This window comes from Phyllobates terribilis, unplaced genomic scaffold, assembly GCF_046119375.1.
Source record: "Phyllobates terribilis strain yellow unplaced genomic scaffold, ASM4611937v1 Scaffold_693__1_contigs__length_808095, whole genome shotgun sequence".
NCBI classification, from domain to species: Eukaryota; Metazoa; Chordata; class Amphibia; order Anura; family Dendrobatidae; genus Phyllobates; species Phyllobates terribilis.
In genome coordinates this window covers 77,070-93,230 of record NW_027363453.1, presented here as the reverse complement: position 1 = coordinate 93,230, position 16,161 = coordinate 77,070, and the positions used below count along the sequence as shown (strand labels likewise).

The window sequence follows — 16,161 nt, the reverse complement described above, 5'->3', positions numbered from 1 at the left end:
TTAGGGCGCGCGCGCGCGCGCTCCCCTCCTCTTAAAGGGGCCGCGCGCGCCGCCCTAAAGAGTCCCCGGCCAATGGCCGGAGGACTTCATCATATAAAAGGCACCTCCTCCAAAATGGAGGTGCCCGAGCAATGTTGTTTGCACCTGTGTCTCACCTGTGCTTCAGCCCTCAGGTCCCGTTGCCAGTTACCTGCCAGTTACCTGCCAGTTACCTGCCAGTTTCCTGCCAGTTTCCTGCTAGTTACCTGCCTGATTCCTGCCTGAATACTTGTTACCTGCCTGCCTGCCTGAGGTCCGACGGTCTGCCTTACAACTCCGGTCAGTCTGTCTAAGGACCAACTTGTCCGCTCACCTGGGAGCGCACATCAGCTACCTGCCTGCTTGCCTGAGGTCCGACGGTCTGCCTTACAACTCCGGTCAGTCTGTCTATGGACCAGCTTGCCCGCTCACCTGGGAGCGCTTCTCCGTTACCTGCCTGCTTGCCAGCCCGGAGGCTCCGTTGTCACGTGCTGTGACCACCAGCTATCTCAGAGACTCTTGCCCGCTCACCTGGGAGCGCATCTCCGTTACCTGCCTGCTTGCCAGCCCGGAGGTCCCGTTGTCACGTGCGGTGACCACCAGCTATTCCAGAGACTCTTGCCCGCTCACCTGGGAGCGCTTCTCCGTTACCTACCTGCCTGCCAGCCCGGAGGTTCCGCCGTCACGTGCCGTGACCACCTGCTATTCCAGAGACTCTCGCTTGCTCACCTGGGAGCACACATCTACCATCTGCCTGCTAGCCTACCCGGAGGCTCCGCCATCACAGGTCGTACCTACCCCTTACCCAGAGACTGCCCTGATCACTTGCCGTAACTCCCTGTCCGTTCACCCAGAGACTGCCACCCGCTCCCTTACAAGGGCCGCCCCCTTGTATAGTAGCTCAGAGGTTCCGCCTCCCGGACCCGTTACAGCAGGCATGTAAGGGATCTAGAGGTTGACAACATGTCTTCTTAACGGGAGTCCAGGAGCTCATCTCCACAAATGGACTTTTCAGGATCCTTGGGTGGCTCCGTAGTTTGAAACCAATTCTGGTTATCGCTTCTCGGCCTTTTGGCTAAGATCAAGTGTAGTATCTGTTCTTATCAGTTTAATATCTGATACGTCCCCTATCTGGGGACCATATATTAAATGGATTTTTAGAACAGGGAGATGGAAAAAGAGCTTGCTCTGTCCACTCCACGCATTGACCTGGTATTGCAGTATCTCCAGGACCGGTGCACCCCTTCTTTAATGCAGTTTCTAAAATCAGAAAGAATTGAATTCAATGTTTTTTGTTCATTTTGCTTGTTTGTCGGATTTTGGGATGGACTCTTTGGCTTTGCTTTTCTTCTCCTCATTGGATTTTTCATGTTCAAAGTTGCAGAAGCCAGATTACAAGCTCATTTTGGTTCAACTTCAGCAACTGTGCATTGCATTGCCATGTAATGTGATGCAATGCTATCTTTCTAGCTCTCCCTTTTTACTTCCTTTTGGATAAACAGACATATTAGGCAAGCATTTTGGAGCTTTCACCTAAATAACTACAGGTGGTGAGATAAGCTGCACAATATAATTGACCTTTCAGTATATTGTTGCACACACACCATCTATTTAGCAAATGCCCTTGTTATCAACAGCAGCCTTTTAAACTCACCTGAGCTAACAGGTATGTGCGCTGGTTACTCTGCTGCGCTTAAAATTTCTTTTTTGGTTTGCTACAATGCCTTTTCTGAAACGTTGTCTCCTTCTGCTGGAACACTGACTTCTTTCATTTAATGCCTGCAGACTATAAAAGAGAACCCAACCCAAAAAGTTTGGTTGATTAGTCTGTGGCATTCTGTTAAACTGTTGCTTATGGCGGTCTCTGTGAGCTTCTCAGCGACATTCAGCCAGCCAGGTATCCTGCCTGCAGTAGATGGAATGTGGCAATGGAACGCTGGCTGCGCGTGTCATAATAGGCTCTGAGCCTTTATATACCTGTGCACAGCAGCAGCCACCTTCAGTCTGCTGCTGGACAGCCAGCAGCAGCAGCAGCAGGAGAGGTATGTAATCAGGAGCCCTCCTGCTAAGGGTAGACAGCTGCTCGTTCCACCCCACCCCCCGCCTTAATTGGTTCTCCTCCCTTCCAACGGTGTTGAGGCGGGTGGGAACAGCAGGGGGTGAAGGTGCTGTGTTTAAAGAGGTGGAGTTATGCAGATCTAAAACGCGTGGATTGCAGCAGCAGCAAGCCGAAAAGTGCAGGCATGTAAGGGATCTAGAGGTTGACAACATGTCTTCTTAACGGGAGTCCAGGAGCTCATCTCCACAAATGGACTTTTCAGGATCCTTGGGTGGCTCCGTAGTTTGAAACCAATTCTGGTTATCGCTTCTCGGCCTTTTGGCTAAGATCAAGTGTAGTATCTGTTCTTATCAGTTTAATATCTGATACGTCCCCTATCTGGGGACCATATATTAAATGGATTTTTAGAACAGGGAGATGGAAAAAGAGCTTGCTCTGTCCACTCCACGCATTGACCTGGTATTGCAGTATCTCCAGGACCGATGCACCCCTTCTTTAATGCAGTTTCTAAAATCAGAAAGAATTGAATTCAATGTTTTTTGTTCATTTTGCTTGTTTGTCGGATTTTGGGATGGACTCTTTGGCTTTGCTTTTCTTCTCCTCATTGGATTTTTCATGTTCAAAGTTGCAGAAGCCAGATTACAAGCTCATTTTGGTTCAACTTCAGCAACTGTGCATTGCATTGCCATGTAATGTGATGCAATGCTATCTTTCTAGCTCTCCCTTTTTACTTCCTTTTGGATAAACAGACATATTAGGCAAGCATTTTGGAGCTTTCACCTAAATAACTACAGGTGGTGAGATAAGCTGCACAATATAATTGACCTTTCAGTATATTGTTGCACACACACCATCTATTTAGCAAATGCCCTTGTTATCAACAGCAGCCTTTTAAACTCACCTGAGCTAACAGGTATGTGCGCTGGTTACTCTGCTGCGCTTAAAATTTCTTTTTTGGTTTGCTACAATGCCTTTTCTGAAACGTTGTCTCCTTCTGCTGGAACACTGACTTCTTTCATTTAATGCCTGCAGACTATAAAAGAGAACCCAACCCAAAAAGTTTGGTTGATTAGTCTGTGGCATTCTGTTAAACTGTTGCTTATGGCGGTCTCTGTGAGCTTCTCAGCGACATTCAGCCAGCCAGGTATCCTGCCTGCAGTAGATGGAATGTGGCAATGGAACGCTGGCTGCGCGTGTCATAATAGGCTCTGAGCCTTTATATACCTGTGCACAGCAGCAGCCACCTTCAGTCTGCTGCTGGACAGCCAGCAGCAGCAGCAGCAGGAGAGGTATGTAATCAGGAGCCCTCCTGCTAAGGGTAGACAGCTGCTCGTTCCACCCCACCCCCCGCCTTAATTGGTTCTCCTCCCTTCCAACGGTGTTGAGGCGGGTGGGAACAGCAGGGGGTGAAGGTGCTGTGTTTAAAGAGGTGGAGTTATGCAGATCTAAAACGCGTGGATTGCAGCAGCAGCAAGCCGAAAAGTGCAGGCATGTAAGGGATCTAGAGGTTGACAACATGTCTTCTTAACGGGAGTCCAGGAGCTCATCTCCACAAATGGACTTTTCAGGATCCTTGGGTGGCTCCGTAGTTTGAAACCAATTCTGGTTATCGCTTCTCGGCCTTTTGGCTAAGATCAAGTGTAGTATCTGTTCTTATCAGTTTAATATCTGATACGTCCCCTATCTGGGGACCATATATTAAATGGATTTTTAGAACAGGGAGATGGAAAAAGAGCTTGCTCTGTCCACTCCACGCATTGACCTGGTATTGCAGTATCTCCAGGACCGATGCACCCCTTCTTTAATGCAGTTTCTAAAATCAGAAAGAATTGAATTCAATGTTTTTTGTTCATTTTGCTTGTTTGTCGGATTTTGGGATGGACTCTTTGGCTTTGCTTTTCTTCTCCTCATTGGATTTTTCATGTTCAAAGTTGCAGAAGCCAGATTACAAGCTCATTTTGGTTCAACTTCAGCAACTGTGCATTGCATTGCCATGTAATGTGATGCAATGCTATCTTTCTAGCTCTCCCTTTTTACTTCCTTTTGGATAAACAGACATATTAGGCAAGCATTTTGGAGCTTTCACCTAAATAACTACAGGTGGTGAGATAAGCTGCACAATATAATTGACCTTTCAGTATATTGTTGCACACACACCATCTATTTAGCAAATGCCCTTGTTATCAACAGCAGCCTTTTAAACTCACCTGAGCTAACAGGTATGTGCGCTGGTTACTCTGCTGCGCTTAAAATTTCTTTTTTGGTTTGCTACAATGCCTTTTCTGAAACGTTGTCTCCTTCTGCTGGAACACTGACTTCTTTCATTTAATGCCTGCAGACTATAAAAGAGAACCCAACCCAAAAAGTTTGGTTGATTAGTCTGTGGCATTCTGTTAAACTGTTGCTTATGGCGGTCTCTGTGAGCTTCTCAGCGACATTCAGCCAGCCAGGTATCCTGCCTGCAGTAGATGGAATGTGGCAATGGAACGCTGGCTGCGCGTGTCATAATAGGCTCTGAGCCTTTATATACCTGTGCACAGCAGCAGCCACCTTCAGTCTGCTGCTGGACAGCCAGCAGCAGCAGCAGCAGGAGAGGTATGTAATCAGGAGCCCTCCTGCTAAGGGTAGACAGCTGCTCGTTCCACCCCACCCCCCGCCTTAATTGGTTCTCCTCCCTTCCAACGGTGTTGAGGCGGGTGGGAACAGCAGGGGGTGAAGGTGCTGTGTTTAAAGAGGTGGAGTTATGCAGATCTAAAACGCGTGGATTGCAGCAGCAGCAAGCCGAAAAGTGCAGGCATGTAAGGGATCTAGAGGTTGACAACATGTCTTCTTAACGGGAGTCCAGGAGCTCATCTCCACAAATGGACTTTTCAGGATCCTTGGGTGGCTCCGTAGTTTGAAACCAATTCTGGTTATCGCTTCTCGGCCTTTTGGCTAAGATCAAGTGTAGTATCTGTTCTTATCAGTTTAATATCTGATACGTCCCCTATCTGGGGACCATATATTAAATGGATTTTTAGAACAGGGAGATGGAAAAAGAGCTTGCTCTGTCCACTCCACGCATTGACCTGGTATTGCAGTATCTCCAGGACCGGTGCACCCCTTCTTTAATGCAGTTTCTAAAATCAGAAAGAATTGAATTCAATGTTTTTTGTTCATTTTGCTTGTTTGTCGGATTTTGGGATGGACTCTTTGGCTTTGCTTTTCTTCTCCTCATTGGATTTTTCATGTTCAAAGTTGCAGAAGCCAGATTACAAGCTCATTTTGGTTCAACTTCAGCAACTGTGCATTGCATTGCCATGTAATGTGATGCAATGCTATCTTTCTAGCTCTCCCTTTTTACTTCCTTTTGGATAAACAGACATATTAGGCAAGCATTTTGGAGCTTTCACCTAAATAACTACAGGTGGTGAGATAAGCTGCACAATATAATTGACCTTTCAGTATATTGTTGCACACACACCATCTATTTAGCAAATGCCCTTGTTATCAACAGCAGCCTTTTAAACTCACCTGAGCTAACAGGTATGTGCGCTGGTTACTCTGCTGCGCTTAAAATTTCTTTTTTGGTTTGCTACAATGCCTTTTCTGAAACGTTGTGTCCTTCTGCTGGAACACTGACTTCTTTCATTTAATGCCTGCAGACTATAAAAGAGAACCCAACCCAAAAAGTTTGGTTGATTAGTCTGTGGCATTCTGTTAAACTGTTGCTTATGGCGGTCTCTGTGAGCTTCTCAGCGACATTCAGCCAGCCAGGTATCCTGCCTGCAGTAGATGGAATGTGGCAATGGAACGCTGGCTGCGCGTGTCATAATAGGCTCTGAGCCTTTATATACCTGTGCACAGCAGCAGCCACCTTCAGTCTGCTGCTGGACAGCCAGCAGCAGCAGCAGCAGGAGAGGTATGTAATCAGGAGCCCTCCTGCTAAGGGTAGACAGCTGCTCGTTCCACCCCACCCCCCGCCTTAATTGGCTCTCCTCCCTTCCAACGGTGTTGAGGCGGGTGGGAACAGCAGGGGGTGAAGGTGCTGTGTTTAAAGAGGTGGAGTTATGCAGATCTAAAACGCGTGGATTGCAGCAGCAGCAAGCCGAAAAGTGCAGGCATGTAAGGGATCTAGAGGTTGACAACATGTCTTCTTAACGGGAGTCCAGGAGCTCATCTCCACAAATGGACTTTTCAGGATCCTTGGGTGGCTCCGTAGTTTGAAACCAATTCTGGTTATCGCTTCTCGGCCTTTTGGCTAAGATGAAGTGTAGTATCTGTTCTTATCAGTTTAATATCTGATACGTCCCCTATCTGGGGACCATATATTAAATGGATTTTTAGAACAGGGAGATGGAAAAAGAGCTTGCTCTGTCCACTCCACGCATTGACCTGGTATTGCAGTATCTCCAGGACCGGTGCACCCCTTCTTTAATGCAGTTTCTAAAATCAGAAAGAATTGAATTCAATGTTTTTTGTTCATTTTGCTTGTTTGTCGGATTTTGGGATGGACTCTTTGGCTTTGCTTTTCTTCTCCTCATTGGATTTTTCATGTTTAAAGTTGCAGAAGCCAGATTACAAGCTCATTTTGGTTCAACTTCAGCAACTGTGCTTTGCATTGCCATGTAATGTGATGCAATGCTATCTTTCTAGCTCTCCCTTTTTACTTCCTTTTGGATAAACAGACATATTAGGCAAGCATTTTGGAGCTTTCACCTAAATAACTACAGGTGGTGAGATAAGCTGCACAATATAATTGACCTTTCAGTATATTGTTGCACACACACCATCTATTTAGCAAATGCCCTTGTTATCAACAGCAGCCTTTTAAACTCACCTGAGCTAACAGGTATGTGCGCTGGTTACTCTGCTGCGCTTAAAATTTCTTTTTTGGTTTGCTACAATGCCTTTTCTGAAACGTTGTCTCCTTCTGCTGGAACACTGACTTCTTTCATTTAATGCCTGCAGACTATAAAAGAGAACCCAACCCAAAAAGTTTGGTTGATTAGTCTGTGGCATTCTGTTAAACTGTTGCTTATGGCGGTCTCTGTGAGCTTCTCAGCGACATTCAGCCAGCCAGGTATCCTGCCTGCAGTAGATGGAATGTGGCAATGGAACGCTGGCTGCGCGTGTCATAATAGGCTCTGAGCCTTTATATACCTGTGCACAGCAGCAGCCACCTTCAGTCTGCTGCTGGACAGCCAGCAGCAGCAGCAGCAGGAGAGGTATGTAATCAGGAGCCCTCCTGCTAAGGGTAGACAGCTGCTCGTTCCACCCCACCCCCCGCCTTAATTGGTTCTCCTCCCTTCCAACGGTGTTGAGGCGGGTGGGAACAGCAGGGGGTGAAGGTGCTGTGTTTAAAGAGGTGGAGTTATGCAGATCTAAAACGCGTGGATTGCAGCAGCAGCAAGCCGAAAAGTGCAGGCATGTAAGGGATCTAGAGGTTGACAACATGTCTTCTTAACGGGAGTCCAGGAGCTCATCTCCACAAATGGACTTTTCAGGATCCTTGGGTGGCTCCGTAGTTTGAAACCAATTCTGGTTATCGCTTCTCGGCCTTTTGGCTAAGATCAAGTGTAGTATCTGTTCTTATCAGTTTAATATCTGATACGTCCCCTATCTGGGGACCATATATTAAATGGATTTTTAGAACAGGGAGATGGAAAAAGAGCTTGCTCTGTCCACTCCACGCATTGACCTGGTATTGCAGTATCTCCAGGACCGGTGCACCCCTTCTTTAATGCAGTTTCTAAAATCAGAAAGAATTGAATTCAATGTTTTTTGTTCATTTTGCTTGTTTGTCGGATTTTGGGATGGACTCTTTGGCTTTGCTTTTCTTCTCCTCATTGGATTTTTCATGTTCAAAGTTGCAGAAGCCAGATTACAAGCTCATTTTGGTTCAACTTCAGCAACTGTGCATTGCATTGCCATGTAATGTGATGCAATGCTATCTTTCTAGCTCTCCCTTTTTACTTCCTTTTGGATAAACAGACATATTAGGCAAGCATTTTGGAGCTTTCACCTAAATAACTACAGGTGGTGAGATAAGCTGCACAATATAATTGACCTTTCAGTATATTGTTGCACACACACCATCTATTTAGCAAATGCCCTTGTTATCAACAGCAGCCTTTTAAACTCACCTGAGCTAACAGGTATGTGCGCTGGTTACTCTGCTGCGCTTAAAATTTCTTTTTTGGTTTGCTACAATGCCTTTTCTGAAACGTTGTCTCCTTCTGCTGGAACACTGACTTCTTTCATTTAATGCCTGCAGACTATAAAAGAGAACCCAACCCAAAAAGTTTGGTTGATTAGTCTGTGGCATTCTGTTAAACTGTTGCTTATGGCGGTCTCTGTGAGCTTCTCAGCGACATTCAGCCAGCCAGGTATCCTGCCTGCAGTAGATGGAATGTGGCAATGGAACGCTGGCTGCGCGTGTCATAATAGGCTCTGAGCCTTTATATACCTGTGCACAGCAGCAGCCACCTTCAGTCTGCTGCTGGACAGCCAGCAGCAGCAGCAGCAGGAGAGGTATGTAATCAGGAGCCCTCCTGCTAAGGGTAGACAGCTGCTCGTTCCACCCCACCCCCCGCCTTAATTGGTTCTCCTCCCTTCCAACGGTGTTGAGGCGGGTGGGAACAGCAGGGGGTGAAGGTGCTGTGTTTAAAGAGGTGGAGTTATGCAGATCTAAAACGCGTGGATTGCAGCAGCAGCAAGCCGAAAAGTGCAGGCATGTAAGGGATCTAGAGGTTGACAACATGTCTTCTTAACGGGAGTCCAGGAGCTCATCTCCACAAATGGACTTTTCAGGATCCTTGGGTGGCTCCGTAGTTTGAAACCAATTCTGGTTATCGCTTCTCGGCCTTTTGGCTAAGATCAAGTGTAGTATCTGTTCTTATCAGTTTAATATCTGATACGTCCCCTATCTGGGGACCATATATTAAATGGATTTTTAGAACAGGGAGATGGAAAAAGAGCTTGCTCTGTCCACTCCACGCATTGACCTGGTATTGCAGTATCTCCAGGACCGGTGCACCCCTTCTTTAATGCAGTTTCTAAAATCAGAAAGAATTGAATTCAATGTTTTTTGTTCATTTTGCTTGTTTGTCGGATTTTGGGATGGACTCTTTGGCTTTGCTTTTCTTCTCCTCATTGGATTTTTCATGTTCAAAGTTGCAGAAGCCAGATTACAAGCTCATTTTGGTTCAACTTCAGCAACTGTGCATTGCATTGCCATGTAATGTGATGCAATGCTATCTTTCTAGCTCTCCCTTTTTACTTCCTTTTGGATAAACAGACATATTAGGCAAGCATTTTGGAGCTTTCACCTAAATAACTACAGGTGGTGAGATAAGCTGCACAATATAATTGACCTTTCAGTATATTGTTGCACACACACCATCTATTTAGCAAATGCCCTTGTTATCAACAGCAGCCTTTTAAACTCACCTGAGCTAACAGGTATGTGCGCTGGTTACTCTGCTGCGCTTAAAATTTCTTTTTTGGTTTGCTACAATGCCTTTTCTGAAACGTTGTCTCCTTCTGCTGGAACACTGACTTCTTTCATTTAATGCCTGCAGACTATAAAAGAGAACCCAACCCAAAAAGTTTGGTTGATTAGTCTGTGGCATTCTGTTAAACTGTTGCTTATGGCGGTCTCTGTGAGCTTCTCAGCGACATTCAGCCAGCCAGGTATCCTGCCTGCAGTAGATGGAATGTGGCAATGGAACGCTGGCTGCACGTGTCATAATAGGCTCTGAGCCTTTATATACCTGTGCACAGCAGCAGCCACCTTCAGTCTGCTGCTGGACAGCCAGCAGCAGCAGCAGCAGGAGAGGTATGTAATCAGGAGCCCTCCTGCTAAGGGTAGACAGCTGCTCGTTCCACCCCACCCCCCGCCTTAATTGGTTCTCCTCCCTTCCAACGGTGTTGAGGCGGGTGGGAACAGCAGGGGGTGAAGGTGCTGTGTTTAAAGAGGTGGAGTTATGCAGATCTAAAACGCGTGGATTGCAGCAGCAGCAAGCCGAAAAGTGCAGGCATGTAAGGGATCTAGAGGTTGACAACATGTCTTCTTAACGGGAGTCCAGGAGCTCATCTCCACAAATGGACTTTTCAGGATCCTTGGGTGGCTCCGTAGTTTGAAACCAATTCTGGTTATCGCTTCTCGGCCTTTTGGCTAAGATCAAGTGTAGTATCTGTTCTTATCAGTTTAATATCTGATACGTCCCCTATCTGGGGACCATATATTAAATGGATTTTTAGAACAGGGAGATGGAAAAAGAGCTTGCTCTGTCCACTCCACGCATTGACCTGGTATTGCAGTATCTCCAGGACCGGTGCACCCCTTCTTTAATGCAGTTTCTAAAATCAGAAAGAATTGAATTCAATGTTTTTTGTTCATTTTGCTTGTTTGTCGGATTTTGGGATGGACTCTTTGGCTTTGCTTTTCTTCTCCTCATTGGATTTTTCATGTTCAAAGTTGCAGAAGCCAGATTACAAGCTCATTTTGGTTCAACTTCAGCAACTGTGCATTGCATTGCCATGTAATGTGATGCAATGCTATCTTTCTAGCTCTCCCTTTTTACTTCCTTTTGGATAAACAGACATATTAGGCAAGCATTTTGGAGCTTTCACCTAAATAACTACAGGTGGTGAGATAAGCTGCACAATATAATTGACCTTTCAGTATATTGTTGCACACACACCATCTATTTAGCAAATGCCCTTGTTATCAACAGCAGCCTTTTAAACTCACCTGAGCTAACAGGTATGTGCGCTGGTTACTCTGCTGCGCTTAAAATTTCTTTTTTGGTTTGCTACAATGCCTTTTCTGAAACGTTGTCTCCTTCTGCTGGAACACTGACTTCTTTCATTTAATGCCTGCAGACTATAAAAGAGAACCCAACCCAAAAAGTTTGGTTGATTAGTCTGTGGCATTCTGTTAAACTGTTGCTTATGGCGGTCTCTGTGAGCTTCTCAGCGACATTCAGCCAGCCAGGTATCCTGCCTGCAGTAGATGGAATGTGGCAATGGAACGCTGGCTGCACGTGTCATAATAGGCTCTGAGCCTTTATATACCTGTGCACAGCAGCAGCCACCTTCAGTCTGCTGCTGGACAGCCAGCAGCAGCAGCAGCAGGAGAGGTATGTAATCAGGAGCCCTCCTGCTAAGGGTAGACAGCTGCTCGTTCCACCCCACCCCCCGCCTTAATTGGTTCTCCTCCCTTCCAACGGTGTTGAGGCGGGTGGGAACAGCAGGGGGTGAAGGTGCTGTGTTTAAAGAGGTGGAGTTATGCAGATCTAAAACGCGTGGATTGCAGCAGCAGCAAGCCGAAAAGTGCAGGCATGTAAGGGATCTAGAGGTTGACAACATGTCTTCTTAACGGGAGTCCAGGAGCTCATCTCCACAAATGGACTTTTCAGGATCCTTGGGTGGCTCCGTAGTTTGAAACCAATTCTGGTTATCGCTTCTCGGCCTTTTGGCTAAGATCAAGTGTAGTATCTGTTCTTATCAGTTTAATATCTGATACGTCCCCTATCTGGGGACCATATATTAAATGGATTTTTAGAACAGGGAGATGGAAAAAGAGCTTGCTCTGTCCACTCCACGCATTGACCTGGTATTGCAGTATCTCCAGGACCGGTGCACCCCTTCTTTAATGCAGTTTCTAAAATCAGAAAGAATTGAATTCAATGTTTTTTGTTCATTTTGCTTGTTTGTCGGATTTTGGGATGGACTCTTTGGCTTTGCTTTTCTTCTCCTCATTGGATTTTTCATGTTCAAAGTTGCAGAAGCCAGATTACAAGCTCATTTTGGTTCAACTTCAGCAACTGTGCATTGCATTGCCATGTAATGTGATGCAATGCTATCTTTCTAGCTCTCCCTTTTTACTTCCTTTTGGATAAACAGACATATTAGGCAAGCATTTTGGAGCTTTCACCTAAATAACTACAGGTGGTGAGATAAGCTGCACAATATAATTGACCTTTCAGTATATTGTTGCACACACACCATCTATTTAGCAAATGCCCTTGTTATCAACAGCAGCCTTTTAAACTCACCTGAGCTAACAGGTATGTGCGCTGGTTACTCTGCTGCGCTTAAAATTTCTTTTTTGGTTTGCTACAATGCCTTTTCTGAAACGTTGTGTCCTTCTGCTGGAACACTGACTTCTTTCATTTAATGCCTGCAGACTATAAAAGAGAACCCAACCCAAAAAGTTTGGTTGATTAGTCTGTGGCATTCTGTTAAACTGTTGCTTATGGCGGTCTCTGTGAGCTTCTCAGCGACATTCAGCCAGCCAGGTATCCTGCCTGCAGTAGATGGAATGTGGCAATGGAACGCTGGCTGCGCGTGTCATAATAGGCTCTGAGCCTTTATATACCTGTGCACAGCAGCAGCCACCTTCAGTCTGCTGCTGGACAGCCAGCAGCAGCAGCAGCAGGAGAGGTATGTAATCAGGAGCCCTCCTGCTAAGGGTAGACAGCTGCTCGTTCCACCCCACCCCCCGCCTTAATTGGCTCTCCTCCCTTCCAACGGTGTTGAGGCGGGTGGGAACAGCAGGGGGTGAAGGTGCTGTGTTTAAAGAGGTGGAGTTATGCAGATCTAAAACGCGTGGATTGCAGCAGCAGCAAGCCGAAAAGTGCAGGCATGTAAGGGATCTAGAGGTTGACAACATGTCTTCTTAACGGGAGTCCAGGAGCTCATCTCCACAAATGGACTTTTCAGGATCCTTGGGTGGCTCCGTAGTTTGAAACCAATTCTGGTTATCGCTTCTCGGCCTTTTGGCTAAGATCAAGTGTAGTATCTGTTCTTATCAGTTTAATATCTGATACGTCCCCTATCTGGGGACCATATATTAAATGGATTTTTAGAACAGGGAGATGGAAAAAGAGCTTGCTCTGTCCACTCCACGCATTGACCTGGTATTGCAGTATCTCCAGGACCGGTGCACCCCTTCTTTAATGCAGTTTCTAAAATCAGAAAGAATTGAATTCAATGTTTTTTGTTCATTTTGCTTGTTTGTCGGATTTTGGGATGGACTCTTTGGCTTTGCTTTTCTTCTCCTCATTGGATTTTTCATGTTTAAACTTGCAGAAGCCAGATTACAAGCTCATTTTGGTTCAACTTCAGCAATTGTGCTTTGCATTGCCATGTAATGTGATGCAATGCTATCTTTCTAGCTCTCCCTTTTTACTTCCTTTTGGATAAACAGACATATTAGGCAAGCATTTTGGAGCTTTCACCTAAATAACTACAGGTGGTGAGATAAGCTGCACAATATAATTGACCTTTCAGTATATTGTTGCACACACACCATCTATTTAGCAAATGCCCTTGTTATCAACAGCAGCCTTTTAAACTCACCTGAGCTAACAGGTATGTGCGCTGGTTACTCTGCTGCGCTTAAAATTTCTTTTTTGGTTTGCTACAATGCCTTTTCTGAAACGTTGTCTCCTTCTGCTGGAACACTGACTTCTTTCATTTAATGCCTGCAGACTATAAAAGAGAACCCAACCCAAAAAGTTTGGTTGATTAGTCTGTGGCATTCTGTTAAACTGTTGCTTATGGCGGTCTCTGTGAGCTTCTCAGCGACATTCAGCCAGCCAGGTATCCTGCCTGCAGTAGATGGAATGTGGCAATGGAACGCTACCTGCGCATGTGATATAATAGGCTCTGAGCCTTTATATACCTGTGCACAGCAGCAGCCACCTTCAGTCTGCTGCTGGACAGCCAGCAGCAGCAGCAGCAGGAGAGGTATGTAATCAGGAGCCCTCCTGCTAAGGGTAGACAGCTGCTCGTTCCACCCCACCCCCCGCCTTAATTGGTTCTCCTCCCTTCCAACGGTGTTGAGGCAGGTGGGAACAGCAGGGGGTGAAGGTGCTGTGTTTAAAGAGGTGGAGTTATGCAGATCTAAAACGCGTGGATTGCAGCAGCAGCAAGCCGAAAAGTGCAGGCATGTAAGGGATCTAGAGGTTGACAACATGTCTTCTTAACGGGAGTCCAGGAGCTCATCTCCACAAATGGACTTTTCAGGATCCTTGGGTGGCTCCGTAGTTTGAAACCAATTCTGGTTATCGCTTCTCGGCCTTTTGGCTAAGATCAAGTGTAGTATCTGTTCTTATCAGTTTAATATCTGATACGTCCCCTATCTGGGGACCATATATTAAATGGATTTTTAGAACAGGGAGATGGAAAAAGAGCTTGCTCTGTCCACTCCACGCATTGACCTGGTATTGCAGTATCTCCAGGACCGGTGCACCCCTTCTTTAATGCAGTTTCTAAAATCAGAAAGAATTGAATTCAATGTTTTTTGTTCATTTTGCTTGTTTGTCGGATTTTGGGATGGACTCTTTGGCTTTGCTTTTCTTCTCCTCATTGGATTTTTCATGTTCAAAGTTGCAGAAGCCAGATTACAAGCTCATTTTGGTTCAACTTCAGCAACTGTGCATTGCATTGCCATGTAATGTGATGCAATGCTATCTTTCTAGCTCTCCCTTTTTACTTCCTTTTGGATAAACAGACATATTAGGCAAGCATTTTGGAGCTTTCACCTAAATAACTACAGGTGGTGAGATAAGCTGCACAATATAATTGACCTTTCAGTATATTGTTGCACACACACCATCTATTTAGCAAATGCCCTTGTTATCAACAGCAGCCTTTTAAACTCACCTGAGCTAACAGGTATGTGCGCTGGTTACTCTGCTGCGCTTAAAATTTCTTTTTTGGTTTGCTACAATGCCTTTTCTGAAACGTTGTCTCCTTCTGCTGGAACACTGACTTCTTTCATTTAATGCCTGCAGACTATAAAAGAGAACCCAACCCAAAAAGTTTGGTTGATTAGTCTGTGGCATTCTGTTAAACTGTTGCTTATGGCGGTCTCTGTGAGCTTCTCAGCGACATTCAGCCAGCCAGGTATCCTGCCTGCAGTAGATGGAATGTGGCAATGGAACGCTGGCTGCGCGTGTCATAATAGGCTCTGAGCCTTTATATACCTGTGCACAGCAGCAGCCACCTTCAGTCTGCTGCTGGACAGCCAGCAGCAGCAGCAGCAGGAGAGGTATGTAATCAGGAGCCATCCTGCTAAGGGTAGACAGCTGCTCGTTCCACCCCACCCCCCGCCTTAATTGGTTCTCCTCCCTTCCAACGGTGTTGAGGCGGGTGGGAACAGCAGGGGGTGAAGGTGCTGTGTTTAAAGAGGTGGAGTTATGCAGATCTAAAACGCGTGGATTGCAGCAGCAGCAAGCCGAAAAGTGCAGGCATGTAAGGGATCTAGAGGTTGACAACATGTCTTCTTAACGGGAGTCCAGGAGCTCATCTCCACAAATGGACTTTTCAGGATCCTTGGGTGGCTCCGTAGTTTGAAACCAATTCTGGTTATCGCTTCTCGGCCTTTTGGCTAAGATCAAGTGTAGTATCTGTTCTTATCAGTTTAATATCTGATACGTCCCCTATCTGGGGACCATATATTAAATGGATTTTTAGAACAGGGAGATGGAAAAAGAGCTTGCTCTGTCCACTCCACGCATTGACCTGGTATTGCAGTATCTCCAGGACCGGTGCACCCCTTCTTTAATGCAGTTTCTAAAATCAGAAAGAATTGAATTCAATGTTTTTTGTTCATTTTGCTTGTTTGTCGGATTTTGGGATGGACTCTTTGGCTTTGCTTTTCTTCTCCTCATTGGATTTTTCATGTTCAAAGTTGCAGAAGCCAGATTACAAGCTCATTTTGGTTCAACTTCAGCAACTGTGCATTGCATTGCCATGTAATGTGATGCAATGCTATCTTTCTAGCTCTCCCTTTTTACTTCCTTTTGGATAAACAGACATATTAGGCAAGCATTTTGGAGCTTTCACCTAAATAACTACAGGTGGTGAGATAAGCTGCACAATATAATTGACCTTTCAGTATATTGTTGCACACACACCATCTATTTAGCAAATGCCCTTGTTATCAACAGCAGCCTTTTAAACTCACCTGAGCTAACAGGTATGTGCGCTGGTTACTCTGCTGCGCTTAAAATTTCTTTTTTGGTTTGCTACAATGCCTTTTCTGAAACGTTGTCTCCTTCTGCTGGAACACTGACTTCTTTCATTTA

The 16,161-nt window shown here is 45.6% G+C and overlaps 12 non-coding genes across 12 annotated transcripts; all 12 read left to right on the top strand.

The window, feature by feature from the left end:
• Positions 1-1,073: 1,073 nt before the first annotated feature.
• LOC141235865 (U2 spliceosomal RNA) lies at positions 1,074-1,264 on the top strand. Its single transcript, XR_012301569.1, has one exon. It is a non-coding gene; the product is annotated as a U2 spliceosomal RNA (small nuclear RNA).
• A 1,115-nt stretch (positions 1,265-2,379) lies between these two features.
• LOC141236243 (U2 spliceosomal RNA) lies at positions 2,380-2,570 on the top strand. Its single transcript, XR_012301937.1, has one exon. It is a non-coding gene; the product is annotated as a U2 spliceosomal RNA (small nuclear RNA).
• A 1,115-nt stretch (positions 2,571-3,685) lies between these two features.
• LOC141236242 (U2 spliceosomal RNA) lies at positions 3,686-3,876 on the top strand. Its single transcript, XR_012301936.1, has one exon. It is a non-coding gene; the product is annotated as a U2 spliceosomal RNA (small nuclear RNA).
• Positions 3,877-4,991: 1,115 nt separating this feature from the next.
• LOC141235854 (U2 spliceosomal RNA) lies at positions 4,992-5,182 on the top strand. The gene has a single exon (XR_012301568.1). It is a non-coding gene; the product is annotated as a U2 spliceosomal RNA (small nuclear RNA).
• Positions 5,183-6,297: 1,115 nt separating this feature from the next.
• LOC141236304 (U2 spliceosomal RNA) lies at positions 6,298-6,488 on the top strand. The gene has a single exon (XR_012301994.1). It is a non-coding gene; the product is annotated as a U2 spliceosomal RNA (small nuclear RNA).
• A 1,115-nt stretch (positions 6,489-7,603) lies between these two features.
• On the top strand, positions 7,604-7,794 carry LOC141236377 (U2 spliceosomal RNA). The gene has a single exon (XR_012302046.1). It is a non-coding gene; the product is annotated as a U2 spliceosomal RNA (small nuclear RNA).
• Positions 7,795-8,909: 1,115 nt separating this feature from the next.
• On the top strand, positions 8,910-9,100 carry LOC141236365 (U2 spliceosomal RNA). The gene has a single exon (XR_012302039.1). It is a non-coding gene; the product is annotated as a U2 spliceosomal RNA (small nuclear RNA).
• Positions 9,101-10,215: 1,115 nt separating this feature from the next.
• On the top strand, positions 10,216-10,406 carry LOC141236354 (U2 spliceosomal RNA). Its single transcript, XR_012302029.1, has one exon. It is a non-coding gene; the product is annotated as a U2 spliceosomal RNA (small nuclear RNA).
• A 1,115-nt stretch (positions 10,407-11,521) lies between these two features.
• On the top strand, positions 11,522-11,712 carry LOC141236343 (U2 spliceosomal RNA). Its single transcript, XR_012302023.1, has one exon. It is a non-coding gene; the product is annotated as a U2 spliceosomal RNA (small nuclear RNA).
• A 1,115-nt stretch (positions 11,713-12,827) lies between these two features.
• LOC141236331 (U2 spliceosomal RNA) lies at positions 12,828-13,018 on the top strand. The gene has a single exon (XR_012302016.1). It is a non-coding gene; the product is annotated as a U2 spliceosomal RNA (small nuclear RNA).
• Positions 13,019-14,135: 1,117 nt separating this feature from the next.
• LOC141236319 (U2 spliceosomal RNA) lies at positions 14,136-14,326 on the top strand. The gene has a single exon (XR_012302005.1). It is a non-coding gene; the product is annotated as a U2 spliceosomal RNA (small nuclear RNA).
• Positions 14,327-15,441: 1,115 nt separating this feature from the next.
• LOC141236307 (U2 spliceosomal RNA) lies at positions 15,442-15,632 on the top strand. The gene has a single exon (XR_012301997.1). It is a non-coding gene; the product is annotated as a U2 spliceosomal RNA (small nuclear RNA).
• The last annotated feature ends 529 nt before the right edge of the window (positions 15,633-16,161 follow it).